A 17,104-nucleotide genomic window follows, 5' to 3' on the forward strand; every position below is an offset into this window, starting at 1 on the left:
GCAAGGAACCCCATCCAAGTTCAAGTGCCATAAACTTAAGATCCATGGCTTCATGGCACGCCCACTTCCACTCCCATCTTCAGCATCCAATTCTGCCTTTTTTATTTCAAAAATACACCTCGAATGCATACATTTCTCCCCACAGTAAGTCGAGTTCTCTTGTCCCAGCAGTGATCCTTTTGCCTGGGTCACTGTAATAGGTTCCTTTCTGGTATCCTTAGACCCACTTTTGTGCTTAGGGCTAGGGGTTGTGCCTAAGTACATGCCCTTTTTCCAAAGAGCATCCTGAATGCCTGGTTGAAAATGTAAATCCACGTTCCTCCCGCCCCAGCTTAAAACTCTGCAGCCATTTCCCTGTGCATTTAGGAGAGTATCGTCCACTGGGATCTGAGTAGGAGCGTTCCCTAAAATTATTCTCTATTACCATGTCATGTTCATCGCCTTTGTAGCATTTGTCAGAATGTGCAATTATCTATTTATCTGGTGTATTTTCTTGGCCACTTGTTATTGTTTGTCTCTCTGCTATGTTGTAAGTGCCAACATGTCAGGGAGCCTATCTATTTAATTCGAACGCATACTCAGTTGAGCATAGCTGTTCATACATAACATAGCAAGTGTTACATTGAATAAAGAAGGGATTTAACAAGCGGAGTGTGGCTGTATTGTTCAAAAACAAGGGTAGCCTGTAAGAAAAATGAGAGGTTTTCCAGGGTGAATGGTTGGACTGCTCTGAAAGCAGTCCCCAGAGTGAAGATTCAAGAATGACCTGACAAATGGTCTCACCCTTTGGAGGAAGTATGCAGCCTTTGTAAGTGGCCACGTGGAAAAAAAACAAAAACCCCAGCACAGAGCCTGGTGGTAGACAGGTTTCAGTGTGTGCCAAAAAGTCAGCTTCCTGTCTCTGCAGCCACACTGTTCATCATTTGAAAGGTTTTGAAAAGGGATATGAAACAGGAAACCCGAGCTAGGGCATATGTGGAGGAATAGGAGAAGGTTTGTGAAGGAGGACGAGTTCCATTGCAATGAAAATAATACGTAGCCCAGCCCGAATGGCTCAGTGGTTGAGTGTCGACCTATGAACCAGGAGATCATGGTTCAATTCCCGGTTAGGGCATCTGCCTGGGTTGTGGGCTTGATCCCTGGAGGGGGGTGTGCAGGAGGCAGCCGATCAATGACACTCTTTCATCATTGATGTTTCTATCTCTCTCCCTCTCCCTTCCTCTCTGAAATTAATACAAATATTAAAAAAAGAATGTGTAGTGTTTCTGAATGCTAACCACATGGTGGGCATCACACTGGTGCTTCATCCAATCTTTCACCAGCCCTAGGACGTAAGTAGCATTGTTTTCTCCGTTTTGTAGATGAAGTTGCTGAGGCTTTGATAGCTTAAGGACCTTGTCTGAAGTCCCAGAGCTAAAGTCCCAGGGTCTAAAGTCACACGCTGCAGAGCAATATTTAGTATTCATGGATTCAAGGAGCCAGAATTTAACCTGCAACTCCCCATAAGTACTTCACTTCAAAAAGAAACTTACATCAGTTAAGTTAAAAAAGCTGAACAAATAACAAGCATGAGTTATCTTAGCTTCTTTCAATTTTTTGAAAAGTTTAGACACATTTTTCTCTCTTGGGAGGATAGGTAGGCATGGCCAATAAACCTAATTTATAAAGTCTACAATTTCCCAGTTATCTCTTTGGCAACTTATTACTAACATAAAAATATCCTGCTCACCAAAATACTATTGCTCTCTTATTTCCAAAGCTGTTAACAAGAAAAATTGCTGCTATTTTAAGAACTTTCTTAAAATATTGTCAAGAATTCCTGCCTTCCTCTTCAACGTATAATTTTCTCATTATAAACACCCTTCAAGTTTTTTTTTTTTCTCTCTCTTTCAAACTTTCTTTTGCTCTTGGAATGACACATTATTGATGCTGATGATAATAACGACAAACAGATTGTGTCATTGCTTCCAAAAAAGTCCAGAAGGCTGAAAGTAAGTCAGGCACATCCAGTTATACACATTGACTTCCTAAATGGTCAGAGACCCGAGGCCTTTCACTTAAGATTCTCCAAGTGACCACATCTCTTTTCATGCCATTGGGCCTAGAAACCTTTGGACCAATGAATGTTCTGAGCATTTTGAGTTTTGTTTAAGATTCCTTTACGAGTGATAGCATTGTGATTTGGGCACATCTTGATTTCTTATTTGGCTGTCTAAATTTAAAAACTCAAATGGTGCTCTGGCCTAGTGGCTCAGTCAGTTGGAGCATTGTCCCATACACTGAAAGGCTGTGGGTTTGATTCCTAGTCAGGTCATATACCTATGTTTCAGGTTCAATCCCCTGCTGGGTTGCATACAGGAGGCAACTGATTGATATTTCTCTCTTACACCTCTCTCTCTTTCTCTTTTTCTCTCCTCCCCCCCTTCCTCTCCCTCTCTAAAATCAATAAAAACATCTTTGGGTGAGGATTAAAAAACCCCCAAAACACCTCAAATGGTAACAAAAACAACAACAAACAAAATATTCCTTTTTATTCTGGAGCTTCCATTGCTAGAGTCTCCTTATCAAAAGAGAGAATGAATGTAATATTTTCAAATGCAGCAGGTTTTATAGTTAGGGAAACACCAACTCAATAGTCTGGCTTATAAACAAGGAAGGTCTGGCTGATTAGCACCTCCAGAGCTTCTCTCAAGAGTCTTGTCTCTGTGTTTGTTTTCTTGAGAACCATGGCTACAGATGGCCTTAGGGCTAGGGGTTGTGCCTAAGTACATGCCAAACCTTTGGTGCCTTATTAGTCAGTTTAACAATTGCCTTCGCTTCCTCATCAAACATTGGTTGACTATATTTATGCAGGTCTATTTCTGGGTTTTGTATGCTACTCCATTGTTTTTTCACCAATACTGCACTGTCTTGGTTACTGTAGCTTTCTAGTAAGTCTTGAAATCGGGTAGTGTGATTCTTTAAATTTGTCATCTTTAGTATTGTGCTGGCTAGGCTTTTGTCTTTCCACATAAACTTTAGAATTAGTTTATCATTATCTATAAACTAGCTTGCTGGAATTTTGATTGAATTACATTGAGTCTATAGATCAAGCTGTAGATAATTAACATCTTAACAACCTTGAATCTTTCAATCCATGAACATGAAATATGTCTCCATTTATTTTGTTTTTCTTTGATATTTTTCATCAGACTTTTGTAGGTTTGTTGTTGTTGTTTTTTTGCATAGAGATCCTGTTTATATTTGGTTACATTGATCTGTAAGGATTTATTTTGGGTGCTATTGTAAATGATATTGCTTTTGTAATTTTAAATTCTAGTTGTTTATTGCTGATATATAAGAAAGAAATTGGCCTTTGTATATTAACCTCATATCTGGAAATCTTTCTATTTGTACTTGCTTATTAGTTCCAGGAAGGTTTTTCTTTTTTGTGTTTTTGGTTACTCCTTTCAGATTTTCTACATAGACAAGCATGTCATTTATGAATAAAGACAGTTTAACTTATCTTTTCCGATCTATATGCCTTTTATTTCCATTTCTTGTCTTATTGCATTAGCCAGGACTTGCAGTATGATATTGTATTGGGAGTGGCAAGAGAGGACAATCTTGCTTTGTTCTCCATATTAGAGGTGAAAGCATCTTCGCTGCTTTTCACAGTAAAGTATGATCTGAGTAGTAGATTTTTTTGTAGATGTTATTCAATCTGAATTGAGAAATTGACTTATTTTCCCTCTATTTCTAGTTTGCTGAGAGTTTTTATCACAAGTGGGTGTTGGATATTGTCAAGTGCTTTGTCTGTGTCAATTTATATGATTTTATGATTTTTCTTCTTTATCCGGTTAACGTGGTAGGTTACAATGATTGATTTTCAAATGTCAAACCAGATTTATATATCTGGAATAAATCCCACTTAGTTGTGAGATTTGTATACATTAATGAATATGATGAATATGATTTGCTGATATTTGATGAAGATTTTTGCAGATATTGGTCCATAGTTCTCCTTTCTTAAACTTCTTCATCTAGTTTTTGTATTAGAATGTGGTAAGAAATGTTTCCTTTGCTTTCAATTTTTTGAATAAATTATAGAAACTTGATGTCATTTCTTCCTTTAATATTTTGTAGAATTCACTAGTGAGACCATATATGCCTGGTGCTTCCTTTCTTAGAAGATAATTAGTTTTTGATTCAATTAGTAGATGAAGGCATACTGAGTTTATTAATTTCTACTTGTGTAAATTCTGGAAGTTTGCACCTTTTAAGGATTTGGTCCACTTTATCTATGTTATCAAATTTGTGGGCAAGTAGTTGTTCATAATAGGAAATCATATTTTTAGCACATTTAATTTTAGATTGATGTTCAAATGTGTTTTGTAGTCTACATGCCAACTTTTTGTTCTTAAATATTTACTTTACTTAGTCATCATGAAAAAGAATAGGACTTGAATAAATGCTGATACAATGGTGGAAAATGAAGAAATATTTAACAAAGATATTCAAAGTCCAAAGTGATGTGAGTTTTTTTAAAAGGACATCTCTATGAGGATACATTTTATATTGGGAAATTAGTCAATTTTTGACCATAATCCTCTCTGACTCTGTTCTTATCAGTTAAGATAGAGCAATTTCCCTTCATTTAGAATATTTTTGAAAGAAATGGCCACAGGAAAAGGGCCCAGTTAATAACCTAGTTGTTATACAAGCTGTAAATTTAGATTAGCTACTGGTCTATACTAATTCAGAATACCAATGAAAAAATGCAAATAAAGCCCAGTGCAAAGGCAGTGTATTCCTTTTCAAATTCATCCAGCTTTTGTTCTTGACATCTTTGTAGCTGCACTTTGAACTCCGTCTTTTCCATCTTGGGTAACCGTTCATGAAGTTTTCATTTTGGCATAAAATAACTCATGGAATTATCCACTCATCAAGAAATAGCTTAGCTAGAGAGAATTTGGCTTGGTGGAATGTAATGAAAGGCATTTATTCCTCACTGTCATCTCCCCTTCATCCACACCAGGCCCTGCTCATAGACCTATAAACTTTTAACATGTGCATGAAGAAGTTTATAAATAACATCAATTAGAAATAATAGCTTGTATTTATTGAGTATGTGCCAAGCATTATGACATGTGCTTTATGTGCTGCCTCATTTAACACTTACTGAGTGTTAAATGTTAATAATACAAAACCTATCTCAGCAATGCTTAATAATAATATAATGTTTTGTATTATTATCTACTAGAGGCCCAGTGCAGGAAATTTGTGCACTCGGCGGGGGGGATGTCCCTCAGCCTGGCCTGCTCCCTCTTGCAGTCCAGGAGCCCTTGGGGATGTCTGACTGATGGCTTAGGCCTACTCCCCATGGGGAGCGGGGAGCGGGCCTAAGTCGTCAGTCGGATATCCTTAGTGCTGCCATGGAGGTGGGAGAGGCTCCCACCATGGCTGCTGTGCTTGCCAGCCGTGAGCCCAGCTTCTGGCTGAGCAACACTCCCCCTATGGGAGTGCACTGACCACCAGGGGGCAGCTCCTGAGTTGAGCGTCTCCCTCCTGGTGGTCATAGCAACCGGTTGTTCCACTGTTCGGTCGATTTGCATATTAGCCTTTTATTATATAGGATCTTATAAATTGAGGAAATAAGGACCAGACAGGGTAATGAAATTATTTCCGGGCACACAGCTAGTGAATGGTTGAATAGAATGAACATTAGTCTTCACAGTTGTGATTGCTTATGAAAACAACGCCAAACAGTCTCCTTTCTGTATCACGCTCCTGGAATTGTGACTTTGAAGCTCCTCTTGTCATGGAGAGGAGGCTATTTTCCCTCTGAACAGGGCTTGCTGTGTGACCTGTTTTGGCTAACAGAGTGTGAAGAATGTGACTATGGGTGGAAGGATGCATGGCCCCATTTGCCACCATTCTTAGTGACCCACCCAGGAAGTTTCTAGTCCCACCCCAACTACTTTGGGTTCTTCTTGGGCATGAGTACCTCCTTGAATTTTTCATCTTGGTGCTTTATTTGCCCCATTTTAGCCCCAGCCCTCATCCACATTATTACTCGGCTCATAGTTTTACTGTTAACTGACTTACAGCCTGTTTTCCACTTCCAAATTTCCAAGATAGTAGGATTGAGAGAGTATAGAGTAGCAACTACCAGGAGTTAGACTCTTGGGTTCCAGTCCAGCTTGCCCACACTCAGATCATCTGCGCCTGGACTGATACTTAGCTCTCTGGAACATAGTTAGTTTCTCTAAAATGGCAGTAATTATCATTCTAATCCTATGAGTTTGAGAAGGAGGGTTAAATGAGGGAATACATGTAATAGGCATATCACAGTAGCAGGCACAATAAGTACTCAGACACTGATAGGTATAATTTTTATTGTTATTACTACAACAGTTACTGCCACTGTCACTAGTAAGCTACGATTTCTTCTTAGGGTTCCTGGGAAGATTTAATGAGGTTAGTTAGCTTGGTGCTCAGTGGATGCTTGATAAGTGGTTGTTATTAACTTAAACACAAAAGCCAGTAAAAAGGGCTGCACATTAAGCTTATTGTTATCTATTTTACAAAGCTGCTGAGTACAGGACATCCACGCAGATCAGCAGTATTTCTGCTTCTGTTCCCCTGTCACCATCGTCATGCTAGATGATATTCTTTGACACATTTACAGTGTGCCAAGCCCTCTATACATATTACTTCATTTAATCCTCAGGCCAATTCTGGAGGTAAATGCTACCACTATTGCCATTTTTCAGATGAGGAAACTAAGGTCAAGTTTAACATATCAATGGTCTTCCTGTGGTGCTTGTGCATTTAACCACTTTCTTGTCCAAATTATAAGCTCATCACCATGGATTGTTTACTAGGCACTTCTCTGAGATGAAGAGGAAGGGAGGGCCTTCACATGGCAAGGGCATGTGGAAAGAAGTAGGTCCAGAGGGTGACTATGATTTATACAAATCCTGAGTCTTAACCCTTTGCACGCGCTTGCTTTTTTCGATTCCTTTATTCTACTGCTAACCGTGTCGAGTCACACTCGACATCCGAGTGCAAATTAACGATAGGCAGTTAAGCTAGTATCAGATACAAGACCTTTCCAAGTTTAACTTCATTACAGTTAGTCTCAGTGTAGCCCTTCCATCATTCCACTTCTCATACAATGTATTTGATGGGATGGCCAAGTGAACCCTTGTGCCCTTTTGCTGTGGTTTACTTTGTTCTGAAAGAACAGTGTGTGCTGAAAAAGTCGCAAAAGTTATTACCAAAAGTAATAAGAAGTAAAAGATAATTATACATTGATATTAAATCTCTCTGATCCCCATTTTATTAGCTGCTAGGTTGCATAAATCAGAGGTGGAGTGATTATTGGGAATGTCGCTCATTGTTTGAGGCCCCAGATTTTAACTTTCAGTCTGGAAAGCTTTCCAGTCCTGGCAAAATATAAAGTCACCCCGTGACTTGTTTCAGAGGTTGCATGTAGATTGTATTGGTTCTGTGTATGTCTTAATGCAGGGGCAGAACTGTGCTCTGTTAAAATTTCATAGCATATTTGATCTTTGATCTATAAATTACTGTCATTTAGTGAAATGATTTAGTGAAAGTAATTGTGGGGACAAGATGGTCTCAAGTAACACCTAGAACTTTCTACCCAGCGAACCTTTCTGTAATTTCCTATTTAGAGGTGAAATCTACACAGTGCATAAGTTTGAAGGCACTTATAGACTTAGAGAAGAATAAATCCAGGCTCAGAAGTGCGCAGTGATTTCCTGAAGTCACATAGACACAGAATCTCTTGCATTCATTGATTCATTCACTCATTCACAAATATTACTGTCCACTGTGTATCAGAAACTTGTCCAGGGCCTCAGGGTCAACGTGGAACAAAACAGACCTGACCCCTGATTCATGGAAGTTGCCGACTAGTGGGGGAAATGGAAAATAAGCAAATAATCATACTAATAACATCTAATGTTTCTGATGAATCCCATGATTAAAAAGTGCAGGGATGCCTGGCCAGTGTGGCTCAGTGGTTGAACATCAACCCATGTACAAAGAGGTTGTTGGTTTGATACTTGTTCAGGGCACGTACCCGGGTTTCAGGCTCGACCCAAGCAGGGGCATTCAGGAGGTGGCTGGTTGATGTTGATGCTTCTCTCTCACTGATGTTTCTATCTCTCTCTCATTTTCCCTGCCTCTCTATGAAAATCAACAAAAAACCCATATTTTTTAAAAAAGTGCAGAGTTAACATATATCTTCCTAGAAGCAGAGGATGAAGAAAGGCATTTGAACTGAATTCCGGAGCTGCACCGCCCAATCTGGTAGTCCCTGGCCACATGTGGTTATTTAAATTTAAAGTTAAATTAATTTTAAAATTCAATTCCTCAGTTGCATTAGCTACATTTCAAGAGCTCAGTGGCTACTGGCTGCCATGTTGGACAGTGCAGGTCTAGAACATTCCTGTTATCACAGGATGTTCTGTTGGACTGTGGTGCTTATAAAAATGATTGGGATTTAACCAAGTGATGAGGGAGAGGGTTGTAGGATTAGAGACTATTTAATGTGCAGTTCCTCTGGGGACCTGCAGAGAACTGTGGATGGAGAGGCAGGGGAGAGTCAGAAGCTCTGCAGTGTTGGGTCGAGCCTCAGTGTTTCTTCTATGGGCAACAGGAACGGCACTTGGTTCTAAGCCGAGGAGGTTGCTCTCAGTCATTGGAGGAGGAGAGATGAAGGAATCAGGGGAACCACAGGGAATGAAGTCCAGCCCAGCAGGGCTCCTCTGAGCAAGCACTTACATCCCTGAAGCATGTTCTGGGCACTAAGTGAACACTGTGGCCCAGTTTGAATTAGTCACAAAGCTCTTCTTCACTTGCTAATGGACTACGTGTGCTGCCCATTCTCCCATATCATCCCTGACCTTGCATTGAAGCTGTGCCTTGTGATTCTTCTACTATGACCTTAACCACCTTTGCCAAGGCCAAGTCTACTTCTAACCCCGGCTTGATTCTCCCAGCTGTCTTGGATAACGCCTGCCCTGATGTGGCTCCTGGAGTCTTTCAGTCTCAGTTCTTAAGCCCATCTTCAGAGATAACTTTTCCTCCTTGCATATTTCCTGCCTTCATCTTGAGCGCAGAGGTCTGGACAATATGTAGATTGGGACTTAACAGACACGTATATTTGGGTGAGTAGAAATCTGGCAGGGGACACTATTCTCATGCAGATTTAACTTGTGTGCATGCCCTACAACACAACAGGCTGAAGACCAAGGTGTTAGCCACCAAGGGATTTATGACCAAGGTGCTGACTTCCAGAAACTATTAATTCACCTATTCATTTAACAACAAAATTATTGAATTCCTACTGTGTGCCAGGCACTTTCTCATACAAATATGAGCAAGACTGAGATGATCACAGGGCTCACGGAGTTCACAAACTATCAGAAAATAGACTATTCTGATTAATAGTAATGAAGACAATGAATAAGAAAAGCAAAACTAGTGGGTCTGGGAGGGGAGGGCAACCTGGGGTGGGGAAGGGGTCCCATGAGGAGGTGCCATTTAAGAATCCTGAGGAAATGTGGGAGGGGCCTGGGGAAAGAGGCGAGCGTGGGGCGGATCATTTCTGGCAGTGGGAGGGGTGTGCACATAAGCCTGCATGGGAACAGTCAAAGGTGGATGTGAAGGGCTGCGTGGACTCAGCTTGTGTGGCTGGACAAGGAGCGTGAAGAGCACAGAGGAGTGCGCCCTGCGCTGAGGTGGGGGTGACGAGTGAACATTGCAGGACAGGTGAGGACTTGGGGTTTTACCTACCGGCAATGGGAAACTAATGAAACACTTTCCGCAGGGGAATGGTACAGTCAAACATGAGTTTTTAAAAGCCCTCTGGCACTGATCAAGAGAATGGAAAAGGGGGTCCCCTGGATTCAGGTGACCTGTTAGCTCTGCTGAGCAATGGTGGTTGATGATGAACATGGAGAAGGGGAGGCCGATCTTCTAGAAGAAATTCTAGGGGACCATTGAGATGTGCCCACTCCCACCTCTAGACAAGTCAGAGATTCCCTGTCTCTGCCAACTCGTCATCATAGACTCAGATACTGTGTGTAGAACTATAGCAGTGATGCCTTACTTATTCCAAAGAAAGTTACAATTTCAGAACTTTTTGACTGGAGGAGAAATGAAAAGGGGACTTCAAGAACTTGAGAAGGAAGGGTGTTCGAGGTGGTGAAGCGAATATTGAAAACCCAGGAGGGGATCAGAAAGAGCTTGATGACACTTTTCTCTCGCCTGTTTCATCTGTCAAACAGGCCGCACCCTGAGACCAAAGCCAGATGACTTTGTAGATCCTCTTTATGAAGGTATTTTCAACCATCTCCCTTAGAAAAGCCTGCCTCCTGTCAATCTGAAGTTCAGAGGGTGGGTGTATACAGCAGATTTCTTCAAGGTTGTGTGTGCAATGTGCATGTGTGCATATGTGTACAGGTGTGGGCATGTATGTGTGCACGTGTGTGTGTGTATGTGTATGTGAGAATATGCCCACATGCCTACACACATACGGATTCAACAGTTTGTGTAGAACTTGAGAATAACTCCTGTGTATTTATTTTGTTCTGTTGACAGGACAGTGTTTCCATAGCAATGTGAACTTGAGTTTTCAAGAGGCTATTTTGAGGGGCTTTGGCAAACCAGGTGAAATCATTAATTGTGCATCACGAGTCTGGCTGTTGGCACCGGCTTGTTATAAAGAAAGCTGTAGGTAGACTGGATTAATGGGTTTCAGAATGACACCTTTAGGTCCCACAGACATCTGGGATGGAAACCACGTCTTTCCTTCCCTTCAATACTGTGGCTTGGCTTCCTCCCTGTGCTGCCCACGCTGGGCACAGAGCAACAGGAGGTACAGGCAGCAAAGACTGGCTTCTTTGGGCAAAGATTTGGAGACTGCTGGGTTCACTATTGATTACATTTCATCATTCTAATTGTCTCTGTTAAGGACATCCTTTCTTCCAAGTCATTTAGGATGAAGTCCTTACCCCATTGCCCTCAAAAGGTCACTCTGTGCCTACACAGCCCTTTCTTGTCACCAAACCAAGTCAGACTGGCCTCCTTATTAACATTTCCTTGCAAACATCTGGTGAGAGCTGAGAATATGAAATGATCAGTAGGCAAATGTTCATTTCATGTTGATTACCTAAATGCAGACAGTTTATTTGCCCCTGTATCCTTTTACTCTTTTCTACTGAAAGCAAAATACAGCCTTATTTATTATTATAAAGATTTTGGTTGTCTGGGGCAGAAATCCAACTTGATCCACTTTGAATAGAAAAAAGATGCATGGGGTCTTTCGAGCAAGTGACATCTGTGGCCTGTCCCCAGGAGCCCAAGTCCCACCACTTCTGCCCACTGTGTGTTGATATCAGAGTCACCAAGGAAAACACACCCCAGTCAAGCTTGGATGGCACAAGTTTTCCTCACATGGAGAAGAGACACACACTAACTTTAGTAGTGGCTGTCAGTCCCCTTGGCCACGGGGTCACTCCCAGCAGCCTCCTCAGGGCCATTGGCGTACATGCACCCATCTTGTGCTCCAGCTTGTTATGAAGGAAGCTGTAGGGAGACTGGATTGGTGGGCTTCTCACCACAGCAGTGGGGTTTCCGGGTGCCACATGACACACACACTTAAGTAGAACAAAGGAGCACACACTGAGTTTGCAATGGAAAGTAAGTCCCACACAAGGAAATAAGCTAAGACAGGCTGTGAAGACTTGTCTTGTGAAGGAAGTGCTTTAGGCCCAAGGACCATCCTTCTATGGCCTAGAGGGGGCTCAAAAGTCTGAATTTCCCAATAGGCTCCATTTTGGCCAAGATCTAATATGGAGGGGGCCTCATGTATGTGAGCAGACATAGGAAGAAGATTTTAATCTCCATTTCTCTGTTTCTTGTCTAAGTTTCCTTAACTTGGCATCATTCTCTAGCACTGCTGCCCAAGAAAACTTTCATCAGCTGGCCTCAGTTCCTGCCCACCCAGGTGCCCTGAAGGCAAAGGCAGGATCCTTTTTCTTCTGCTTCCAAATATCAAATCCTCATGGGCTTACTCTGATGGCTTTTGCTTGGATCAATCATCATGGCCAAGAGCATGGAGCATCATGATCGGCGTGGCCAGGGTAACAGTTCCTTTTTGGGGAATAGGAGGAAGGTACTATAATCAGCATTGCTCCTGTCTATCATGGCGTTGAAATGGAATGAAAGCAGCTTTCCAGTGGACAGGCATGTGCTTGCATGTAAAAAGAAGATGATCACCATGCTCAGCAGGCACGATTTAATCCAAGGGCACCTTTTCCATATTCAAAATCAAACGATATCCACATGGGGCTGAACATTAAGATCACCAAAGAAGCTTTAATATGGATTTCCAGGACTCCATCCTCAGAGTATTTGATCCAGTGGTTCTGGGCTTGCCTGCTGAATCAATAACATTTTTAGTGCTTTCTGGTTATCCTGATAAATATATTATTCTGAGAAACATGGTGTGTACAATTGCAGTAGAATGACAAAGTGTAGAATCTTCCAAAAAGATTAAATTGAGCTAGTGTATGTTCAGCATGTGATATTTAATTGCATTTAAATTCTTCAGAAATCATAGCCTATTTTTATTAGATAATGCCTGCTCCTTCCCATGCTGATGGAGAGGCAGGAGGGGAATAAAGTTTAAGAATGAAAATGTGGAGAAGGGTCATGGAAGTGTAAGGCAAGGAGGAGTAGTGAAGGTTCACCATATTTTTGGCCATCTGCATTTAAACCCCTTTCCATTTGGGGGGAATTATACATCTTTTGAGTCTTGGTGAGAGGAACAATCACCTCTCACTTTAGAAGCTGAAAATGCCAAGAACATACCTGTCCAGCCTCCCTTGCAGCTATGGCTGAGATGCAGGTCCAACCAATGAGATGCACCATCCTCAGACTTTAGCTTGTGAGGTTGTGACATTAAATAGCATGGCCTGTGGCTAAGAGGAGAGCACGGTTGCCTGGTTGGAGCAGAAACATCAGGAGATGGTTCTCTGAGACAGAGGGCAACACTCCAGGCTAGAGATTTTGCATGATTCAAGCCTTTTGATTGGCTGGGTGGGTTTGATCCAGACCATATGAGCAGTTGTGGTAGTTTGGAATTAGCATATGTTATTTTCCATTCACACTATCCTGGCCCCCAACAATTTACTATGCAAATCTATGAGTTAGCTTGAGTTCTTGTAAAATGTAGAGTTCCAGTGGGTAATAAGAAAGTTACTACAAAGAAGCCTCTCTATGACAGAGATCCTGAAATGCTTCTTTTAAGTAAAACAATAAAAAATAAAGAGGATGCCAAGGTGGTTCTGGAGCCAGTGTAGCCCATGGCCATGTTTTGGAAAGCCCACAGCCATTTTTTAACTCGTTGTTAATGTCTAAAAGTGGGGGTTTCACCAAAAAAAGTCTGAATTTATTTTTCTATGGAAAAATCAAATACTTGGCATTACTAGGCTCACCTCGTACAAGGTTTATTAGCAGCTGCCTAAGGGGTGAAGCATGGGGCTCCACCTTTCCACAGTTTTGTTCTGCTGATGTCACCACTTACGGTCCTTGATTGGCCTCAGTATCCACCTGGACTCTTATCTGCAAGCAACCAATGCTGACTCTGACTAATTTTAGTAAAATATTTATTAAAGTATATTCAGTGTTTCACAGAATACCTTAGAGTGTAGGAGAACTGGGTGAGAAGTGACGCAGGCAGGAATGATACCCCGGCTTAGCTGGTGCTACAGAAATGAGACCCCAGAGATGGCCGTGGTTCCTGAGCACACCCCCCACAGCTTGCTGCACACATGGCATCTTCTCTGATGAGAGGTGCTGTTTACTGCCCCAGAACCGCTGCACCCATTGCCTCTTTTCCATAAAGGGTTCTTCAAGGTCTCTGCTCCCGCGCTGGAGTGGGTCTGTCTGTCTGCAGAGCTTGGTTCACATGCTTGCACCCTAGCTGCAAGGGAAGCTGGAAAATGAGTGTGATATTTTCAGCTTCTGTGGTGGGAGGCAGGCTCTGCTTCATAAGGTAAAAGAGTCCCCAGACATAGGAAGGGGTTTCTGATATTGAGCAACCAGAAAGAATAGCAGGTATCCCACAAAGGCACTTGGGGCTGCTACCCTCACCGAGCACACACAAAGATCTAATTAAATATTGGTTGAATGGACCATAAGACTAGGAAATTTTGTAAAAAATTATAGCAAGAGGGTTAGAAAAGAAGAAAAGCAGAGGAAATGTGGAAGGCAAAAGGGAGAGAGTGTGAAACACAGCCATAAAGGGGAAAAATTCAAAGTCACTCATGCCTTAAAAAGCTTTGCTCTAAAGCACAGTCCATCTAGTTCCTCATTCATTTTGCTTTTCTTATCTACTTTGCTTTATGAAGACACTACAAAGCCTGTGCAAAACCCTATGAAATTTATTTTTTCTCTTGTGGTCAGGAAATACTGGACCCAGCCCAGAAGTTGTTCAGCTCAGTCAATTGCCAAGACACCAGCTGCCTAAGTGAGGAGTTGGTCTATTCAAGAAGTAGTTATTTAGCCAACAGACAGATGGCCAAGAAAGCCAACTTAGTTGGTGTATTGTTTGCCACGTGGGAGGCACACAGCCAGCTGCAATAGCCAGCAGCCAACAGATTCAGAAGCCATAGACCATGACTTTGGATTAGTTCCTGGAATCCTACAGGTACCCAACTGGTAGGTAAGGGAAGAGCAGGGAGGATTTTGCTTCACTGAGCCCACAACCTAGTGAGTGGTAGATAAGAAAGTGGCTGGGCTGGTGGCATGGCCAAAAGCAAAGCACTCAGAACCCAGCGTGAAGAATGTGAAACAAGACACAGCTGTGAAAACAGTGTCCTGGGAAAGGAAGGGCCACTTCCAGCACTTTCCCCAGAAATGTATTAAATTTAGAAGTACAGGAGGCTGGCTTATTACACATCATAAATGATTAATGAGAGTCAGAGAACACGTAAGTTAGTTTTTGAAACTATCTAGTGTTATAATTGGAAATACACTCAGAGGGGGCAGCCAAAGTTAGAATCTGTGCCACACAACTTTATTCCTTACTTCAGCAAACAGCCAGCAGGCCTGTACCAGGTGCCAGGAGCTGTCCTGGGATCAATCGTGGTGAGCACAGACCAGCCCACTCTGCCTCCGTGGGACTCACGGTGGAGTGGGGAAGACACTCTTCGCCAAATAGCAAGACCAAGGAATGTCATGCTGCAGCTTTGGTGAGCATTAGAGACGGAAAGCACGTAATGTTATGAGGAGATTGTAAGGTGATCTAACCACTTATTTAGTTATATGTGTAATATGTTCAGTACATATTTTATTTAATATATATTTTATATATGTATATTATATATATATATGTGTATATACAGGGGTGGGCAAAAGTAGGTCTTCAGTTGTTTGTATGGAAGATAATACAATAATTAATAAGTACACTCTGTGTTTCCCATACTCACCACTCTAAATCTACGTTTGCTCACCCTTGTATATGTGTGTACATATACATACACACATTTTGCATATATAGGGTGTCCCAAAAAATGTATATACACACTTTGAATAATTATAAAGGCAGTGTTTATTAAAATACATTTCATTTTCAAAATTGAATTATCAGCTGTTAAAGTGGGTATACATTTTTTGGGGACACCCTGTATATTAAAATATATATACAAATTTATATTTTAACATGTATATACTATGTGTGTATATTTGTTTGTGTATATATTTCAATACATATACAAACACACACGTATTAATATACATACCTGTGTGTATTTGTGTATACATAGATACATAAACCCTGGGTTTATGGTCAATAGCTTTTATTAAAAATTCTGTGATTTAAAGCCTGTCTCTTTCCTCTGTCATAAGTTTCATTCCCACTTGCCATCTACTGATATTAATAATTCCAGGAAAGCAGTCAGTTTCTCCTCTGAATTTGGTGTCATCAACTCACAGAAAGTAGTCTGGACATACTAGAAGCCCCTTGCGTTTTGTTTCAGCCTTTCTCGTGTGGTCCAGGGGAAAGGCCTTTGAACATGAACACATGTCCCGCCAGCAGATGCAACCCAGGCACCTGTTAGCAGAGTGTCCTTTGGCGGCAGCCTCTCAGACCCTCTGTCTCCTCCTCTGTGAAATGGGAGTAATGTGATTTACTTCTCAGAGGAGTGGGGATAATAAAATGGGAGATGTTCTCAGCCACTGAATTCCCCCCAAAAAGAAGGGAAAAGGACAGTGGAGTTGGACTGTATCAAGGGTTAGAGTCTGAAGTTGGTGCACAGGGAGAAGAAATCACTCAGAGTCAGACTCACCCTGGAAAATCCTCTCGGAATTCTCACCGTGGCGTCCAACCCACCAGCTGGCAAGGAGCCCACTGCAGCCAGTTCTTCCTCCAGAGTCCGAACAGATTGCTGTTTCTTCAGCTGAGCACAAGATTAAGTGCTTGGCTTGCTTTTAGTGGCCATGTTGCAAGACAACACTTCTCTTTAAACACTGGAATCACACTCAACGATGCAAGATGCTCCCGTGGGAGAGGCAGCGGCTTGTCCATGGCATGCAGTGGCCAGGAGACGTACCTCTAGGACTGAAACAGCCTCCCTCCCAGTCCTCCCCGCTCCCCGCCCCCGAAATGCACACAGTTAAACCCAGGAAAGTTAAAAGTCTCTAAGACCCTCCAGCTGCCAAATAAGTAGTTGGATGGTCCCCAGGTTCTTAAGATTCCTCTGTCTGCTCCAAACACCTCGAGCATGTAGCACCCATAGCATTTTCCTCCCATCCCTGCATGGCTTTCTGATTCCTTTGTTGCAGTGATGACTGTTCTGACCAACTGTTCTTGATTTTCCATATAATTTTCACTTCGGAGAATCCATCGATTTCTGCTAAATGCTGCTTTCAGACGCTCTGAGTGATGAGACCCAGTGACTAAGACAATGGGGATGAAAGAAATTAAAGGAAAACGAAACTCTGTCTGCCTCTCGCAGGGAGCTCACAGACCTGCCTGCTGCCCCGGCTTCATTGGAGAGCTCAGCCTGTGGGGTTTTCTGGGGAC

This window comes from Eptesicus fuscus, chromosome 12 (genome assembly GCF_027574615.1).
Source record: "Eptesicus fuscus isolate TK198812 chromosome 12, DD_ASM_mEF_20220401, whole genome shotgun sequence".
NCBI lineage: Eukaryota > Metazoa > Chordata > Mammalia > Chiroptera > Vespertilionidae > Eptesicus > Eptesicus fuscus.